This window comes from Triturus cristatus, chromosome 6, assembly GCF_964204655.1.
Source record: "Triturus cristatus chromosome 6, aTriCri1.1, whole genome shotgun sequence".
Classification (NCBI taxonomy): Eukaryota; Metazoa; Chordata; class Amphibia; order Caudata; family Salamandridae; genus Triturus; species Triturus cristatus.
Genome location: NC_140589.1, coordinates 1,910,692,776 through 1,910,699,516, shown reverse-complemented (window position 1 = coordinate 1,910,699,516; position 6,741 = coordinate 1,910,692,776). Strand labels below are relative to the sequence as shown.

Here is a 6,741-nt window from a genome sequence, read left to right as displayed (position 1 = left end):
CCCTGCTTCATACTGCTGCCCCGCCCCCAGAGGTGCAGTTATATACAGTGTTGCCAGATTTTTTCACAATTTTCAAGCCCAAAAGCAACGAAACGGTAGCAAAAAGTAGCCCAATTTTGCCACTCCATTAACTTACGTGTAGCCTGACTACAACATTCACAAATATACTTCTATTTCAAGGATTATTTGTTTACCTCCCATATTAATCAGATAACTTACATTTTGTACACTGAAATCAAAGTTGGTCTGTCAGGAAAACTGTCACTCACTTGATATCGCATGGTGTGGAGCAAGCCGGCCAAAAATTTTCTGGGTTCAATTTGGGGGACTGCAAGTGCGGAAACGTTCTTCTTGGGAAAGGTGCTCTCTTTAGCTTGCATACTCACGTCAGGCCCCCCCAGAATAACGGCAATATAGGCCAATGCTTCATGTTTTTTCACTCTTGTTTGAATTCTCCCAAAGCAATGCTGAACATCTCTTTACATACGCAAATTACGTATGTTTCGTACTTTTTGGTACTCATCAGAAGAGAGCAGTTCGAGGCATGGGGTGCAGGACTTGCTGCTTGATGTTCCCATGAGCTGATACCTGATAAAGTGCAAGTGCATTCTGCAGACTCACACAAGCGCCATCTCCTGTTTTTTGCCAGGCAGCAGCATGGTAGATCCTTGTTCAGACAGTGGAAAGTTCAATTGTGCCAAAGAGTTCTTCTGGGCCAGGCACTGGCAAGATAAGCAGCAGCCCATAGTCTGGCAGTGGCATGGTGAAGGCTAGTAACCTCTCAGTCTGTGGTTCTGCCAAGATTAACAGCATCCTTCAGGGTCTGGCAGTGGCAGGTTGAGGTGTGGAAAATGCTTCTGACAGTGCAGAATGTAGCAGCATCCTCCAGAGTCTGGCAGTGGCAGGTTGAGGTGTGGGAAATGCTTCAGGCAGTGCAGAATGTAGCAGCATCCTCCAGAGTCTGGCAGTGGCAGGGTGAGGTGGGCAAAATTGTTCTGACTGGTAAAGGTGCACAAACGTCTCCTTCTGGGCCAGGCACTGCCACGATTAGTAGCATCCCATAGTCTGGCAGTGGTACTGCCAAGATTAGCAGCATCCTTCCGGGTCTGGCAGTGGCACTGCCAAAAATAGCAGCATCCTTCAGGGACTGGCAGTGGCAGGGTGAGGTGTGGAAAATGCTCCAGGCAGTGCAGAATGTAGCAGCATCCTTCAGGGTTTGGCAGTGGCAGGTTGAGGTGGGTAACATTGTTCTGACTGGTTAAGGTGCACAAACTTCTTCTTCTGGGCCAGGCAATGCCAAGATTAGCAGCAGCCCATAGTCTGGCAGTGGCATGGTGAAGGCTAGCGGCATCTCAGAGTCTTGCAGTGGCACTGCCAAGAATAGCAGCATCACAGAGTCTGGCAGTGGCAGGTTGAGGTGTGGGAAATACTTCAGGCAGTGCAGAATGTAGCAGCATCCTCCAGAGTCTGGCAGTGGCAGGTTGAGGTGGGCAAAATTGTTCTGACTGGTAAAGGTGCACAAACGTCTTCTTCTGGGCCAGGCACTGCCAAGATTAGCAGCAGCCCATAGTCTGGCAGTGGCATGGGGAAGGCTAGCAGCATCTCAGAGTCTGGCAGTGGCACTGCCAAGAATAGCAGCATCACAGAGTCTGGCAGTGGCAGGTTGAGGTGTGGGGAAATGCTTCAGGCAGTGCAGAATGTAGCAGCATCCTCCAGAGTCTGGCAGTGGTAGGTTGAGGTGGGCAAAATTGTTCTGACTGGTAAAGGTGCACAAACGTCTTCTTCTGGGCCATGAACTGCCACGATTAGTAGCATCCCATAGTCTGGCAGTGGTACTGCCAAGATTAGCAGCATCCTTCCGGGTCTGGCAGTGGCACTGCCAAAAATAGCAGCATCCTTCAGGGACTGGCAGTGGCAGGGTGAGGTGTGGAAAATGCTCCAGGCAGTGCAGAATGTAGCAGCATCCTTCAGGGTTTGGCAGTGGCAGGTTGAGGTGGGCAAAATTGTTCTGACTGGTAAAGGTGCACAAACGTCTTCTTCTGGGCCAGGCACTGCCAAGATTAGCAGCAGCCCATAGTCTGGCAGTGGCATGGTGAAGGCTAGCAGCATCTCAGAGTCTTGCAGTGGCACTGCCAAGAATAGCAGCATCACAGAGTCTGGCAGTGGCAGGTTGAGGTGTGGGAAATGCTTCAGGCAGTGCAGAATGTAGCAGCATCCTCCAGAGTCTGGCAGTGGCAGGTTGAGGTGAGCAAAATTGTTCTGACTGGTAAAGGTGCACAAACGTCTTCTTCTGGGCCATGAACTGCCACGATTAGTAGCATCCCATAGTCTGGCAGTGGTACTGCCAAGATTAGCAGCATCCTTCCGGGTCTGGCAGTGGCACTGCCAAAAATAGCAGCATCCTTCAGGGACTGGCAGTGGCAGGGTGAGGTGTGGAAAATGCTCCAGGCAGTGCAGAATGTAGCAGCATCCTCCAGAGTCTGGCAGTGGCAGGTTGAGGTGTGGGAAATGCTTCAGGCGGTGCAGAATGTAGCAGCATCCTCCAGAGTCTGGCAGTGGCAGGTTGAGGTGGGCAAAATTGTTCTGACTGGTAAAGGTGCACAAACGTCTTCTTCTGGGCCAGGCACTGCCAAGATTAGCAGCAGCCTATAGTCTGGCAGTGACATGGTGAAGGCTAGCAGCATCACAGAGTCTGGCAGTGGCAGGTTGAGGTGTGGGAAATGCTTCAGGCAGTGCAGAATGTAGCAGCATCCTCCAGAGTCTGGCAGTGGCAGGTTGAGGTGGGCAAAATTGTTCTGACTGGTAAAGGTGCACAAACGTCTTCTTCTGGGCCATGAACTGCCATGATTAGTAGCATCCCATAGTCTGGCAGTGGTACTGCCAAGATTAGCAGCATCCTTCCGGGTCTGGCAGTGGCACTGCAAAAATAGCAGCATCCTTCAGGGACTGGCAGTGGCAGGTTGAGGTGTGGAAAATGCTTCAGGCAGTGCAGAATGTAGCAGCATCCTCCAGAGTCTGGCATTGGCAGGTTGAGGTGGGTCAAAATGTCTTGCCACTGGCAAGAATAGCGTTTAAAACCAACAGGAGCAACACTATTCCCCAAACCTGGGGTAAATAAACAATGTTATAGCTACAATAGTCCAAGGGAATTATTACAAATCAAAAAATTCATATGCATGAAAACACAGAAAAAAATCATCTAAGCAAGAAATCCAGAAAAGGTACCCAGCATAGAGACAAAAGTTTATACAAAAACATTTTTACTAAAACAGCAAATATAGAACAGCCATTACAAAACAGTTTAAAAATACTTAAAAAGGTGCTCACATAGTTACACAGGGGACATCACTAAAGGCTTAATGTACAGCGTGAACACAAACAATGGCAAAGAGAGACACAATTTCAAAACATAAAAAGGCCAACAAATAACAAGAACTGAAGATCACAATCAATGCTTCCTCATAAGTATATGCCAAAGACAGACGTCGACGGCGTTTCGACCTATAAGGTTTTCAAGGCCATTATCAGGACACAGGTATTATTAAAAGAGTAACCAGTTCAAATAATTTGTATCTTCCGAAACAAATGTAGCTTGATATAAAGCAAAAGAGATCTCATAAAGACAGCACTAGAAGTCCAACAAAAGAGCAGAATCCTAAATCAGCACTTCATCCTTTTAGTGGCACTGTAGGGTCTGGTACAAATGTATAAACTGGCCCGTTTGCAATTCAGAGCCCAAAGCACCGAACGCGGATGGGCTAGCCAAACCAATCCGCAAATCACTCCCAGGCAATGCGGTGGAGGAGCGAGAGTCCCGGCGATGCGGTGGAAGCGCGAGTGTTCCGGCGTTAAGACGCCGAGAAGGTCACGCTTCCACCGCATTGACGGGGACCGATTTGCAGATTGCTTTGACTAGTCCAGCCGTGTTCGTGTTTTGCGCTCTGTATTGCGATGGGGTCGGTTTTGACAATTGTACCGGACACTGCAGTGGCACTAAATTTAAGAAATGCCGTTTTATGATACATTTTTTTGTTGGGCTCCTGATGCTGTCTTTATGTGGTCCCTTTTACATTTTATCTGAGTACGCTCGTCTCGGATTATACACAGTATTTGATTTGGATGCTCTCGTAATAATTCCCTTCTTCTGATGAAGACCTTGAAAACATTGTAGGTCCAAACACAGTTGGCGCCTGTTTTGCGGCACATACTTATGAGGAAGCATTGATTGCGATCTTCTATTTGTGCTATTTGTTGGACTTTTGTTTTTAAAGTTTGACTCCCTCTGCCATTGTTTTTGTTCACACTGTACATTAGGTCTTTAGTGCTGTCACCTGTGTAACTATGTGAGCACCTTTTAAGTATTCTTAAACTGTTTTGTAATTACTGTTCTCTAATTGCCGTGTGAGTAAAAATATGTTTTTGCATTAACTTTTGTCTCTATGCCGGGTGCCTTTTCAGGATTTCTTGATCAGACAATTGTTTCTGCGTTTCCATGCATATGAATTTTTTAATTGTTAAGAATTGCCTCGAACCATTGTAGCGACAACACTGCCAAGAATAGCAGCATGTTAAGACAGTAAAACAATTAATTGTAGATACTGCTGTTGAAGTTTGCTAGCAGTTCCGGCGAGGGCTTGAACGAAGAGGAATTAAGACCATTGCGCTTTAGTCCAAATTTTATGTTGAGTATATTTGATAGCAGTTTCAGCCCCATTCGGTTACGGTTCTCATTTTTAAGCAGGGTCATTTGTGAGAATACTCGTTCCACTTGTGCGTTTGATATGGGTAGGGTCAGAAGTTTAATGGCACCCATGGCCAACTCCTGAAACCGATGATTCCCAGCTGCATCTCTACAGTTCAATACTTCAATCCAGAAGGATTCCATGCCTGAAGAGGTATTGAATGAACATGAAGTCACTGTTCGCCACTGCGTTTCTAATATGTGTGTTGGGTCTGCAAAACACTCTTTTGGCAAGTACGTAACCAGAGGTTTAGAATCTGAAAGCACATTTTGGGACTTCAGAAGCTCCAAATGTCTTAGGAGGCTCAGCGAATCTGGCAAGCGCATCGGATACTCTGCTGCCAGAACTTTAACAAAGTCTGTGCACCGGTTTTCTATGCAGTCCTTGGCAGCATCAGGCAGTTTGCTTTCTTGGAGCTTTTTACGGAAGTCAAGGCCAAGGTCAGCATCCTCCTGCCCAAGATAAATGGCACTACTTTGAAGATCCAAATTACACAATTGCTTCTCAATATTGGTACTGAAGACACTGGGCTTTACAATCCTTCTCATAGTGGACCTATATAAAGTTTGCAAATCCCGGAATATGTGGAGGACATCACCAGATTCAAGCTGAAAGGCTTTGTTCACTACCTTAATTTCTAGCAACATAGGTTTGAGGAAAATAAGAGAGAGATAATTTGTCTCGTCATTGTACATTTCTTGCAGCATTCGAGCTGCATAGCAATGTTCTACGTATGATGCGTTGCAAAAGTGCAGCTTTAGAGCATCATACTGCTCCAGAAAACGCTCCACACAATCCGCCATGATAAGCCACCGCGTTTCACATGGCGAAATAAACTTCAACGGCATTCCTCCATCCAGAGTTTGATATAAATCTGTGTAGACTGCCTGGCGTTTTGGAGAATGTGCAAACCAGTTGTAGGTTTCTCTCACCATGAACTCCACATTGCTGGGCAAACTCCGCATTGCTTTTCTAGCAACAATGTCGAGCGAGTGGCAGATGCACCGTACAAGCTGCAAAGTAGGCTGCTTTTCTCTCAACAAAGTGTATGTGGAGTGGTTTTTGCCACACATCACACTTGCGCCATCTGTACCTACCCCTACCATATTTTCAATTGGAAGCCTGCTGTCCTTGAGGAACTCCAGAAGTGCATTTGCAATGTCTTGTGCACATGCCTCTTGCAGTTCTATCATCCCAAGGTAACTACTCACAATTCTGCTACTTTTCTTACTGAAGTATTTTACACAGATGCACAGTAGTTTCTTTACAGAAATGTCAGTGGATTCATCAATGATCAACGAATATGGAGAACTGCCCATATCTTGAAGGAGCTCCCCTTTGAAATAGGGGCCTAAAAGTCCATTTATTAAAGCTGTGCACTTTGTCCTGTGCATACGGAAAGGAGGAACTTCTTCACTTAAAATTTCTCCCAGTCTGTCAATGCTGTTGATTGATGTGCTACTTGCAGTTTGCACAGCAATCCTAAGCGCTCTCCTTTTCTGGTCATTTGATAATTGACAAACTGGTTATGCAAAAGATGCCATGGTTGGGCTAGGTGTGTCCATGCGCGCACGATGTCTAGCTGCGGATGCATGCAGCTTTAAATCATGGTAGTGGGCCCGCAGCTGTAAGTGACAGTAGTTACAGTTTGCCTTTGCTTCATCTCTTTTTACAGGGGCAATCCACTTTTTTAGTTTGGGGTCAGACTCCCATTCCTTTCTGTACACTTTCTTGTACTTTGACCACTTGCCCATTTTGAAAGTTAGTTTGTAGCTTCTTGGGACCTGGTAGAGGACTGTACAATATCTGCTGTGTGGCAGGGCAAGTATCTGCAATTGGAAGAGATAGAATATCCATCAACATCCCTGGTTCGATAAAGTTAGCAAAAAACCATATCATCACTTGGACCCAAGCATCTGTGTAGTAGTGAGGAGCTTAACCCAGTTTTTGGTCTGGTGCATGGTCTCCTGCATTGATCACCCCAAAAACCCACACAAAA

General features: G+C 46.2%; 1 pseudogene; it reads right to left on the bottom strand.

Annotated features, from left to right (window-relative positions):
* Positions 1-4,585: 4,585 nt before the first annotated feature.
* LOC146822426 (uncharacterized) lies at positions 4,586-6,496 on the bottom strand (annotated as a pseudogene).
* Between the last annotated feature and the right edge of the window lie 245 nt (positions 6,497-6,741).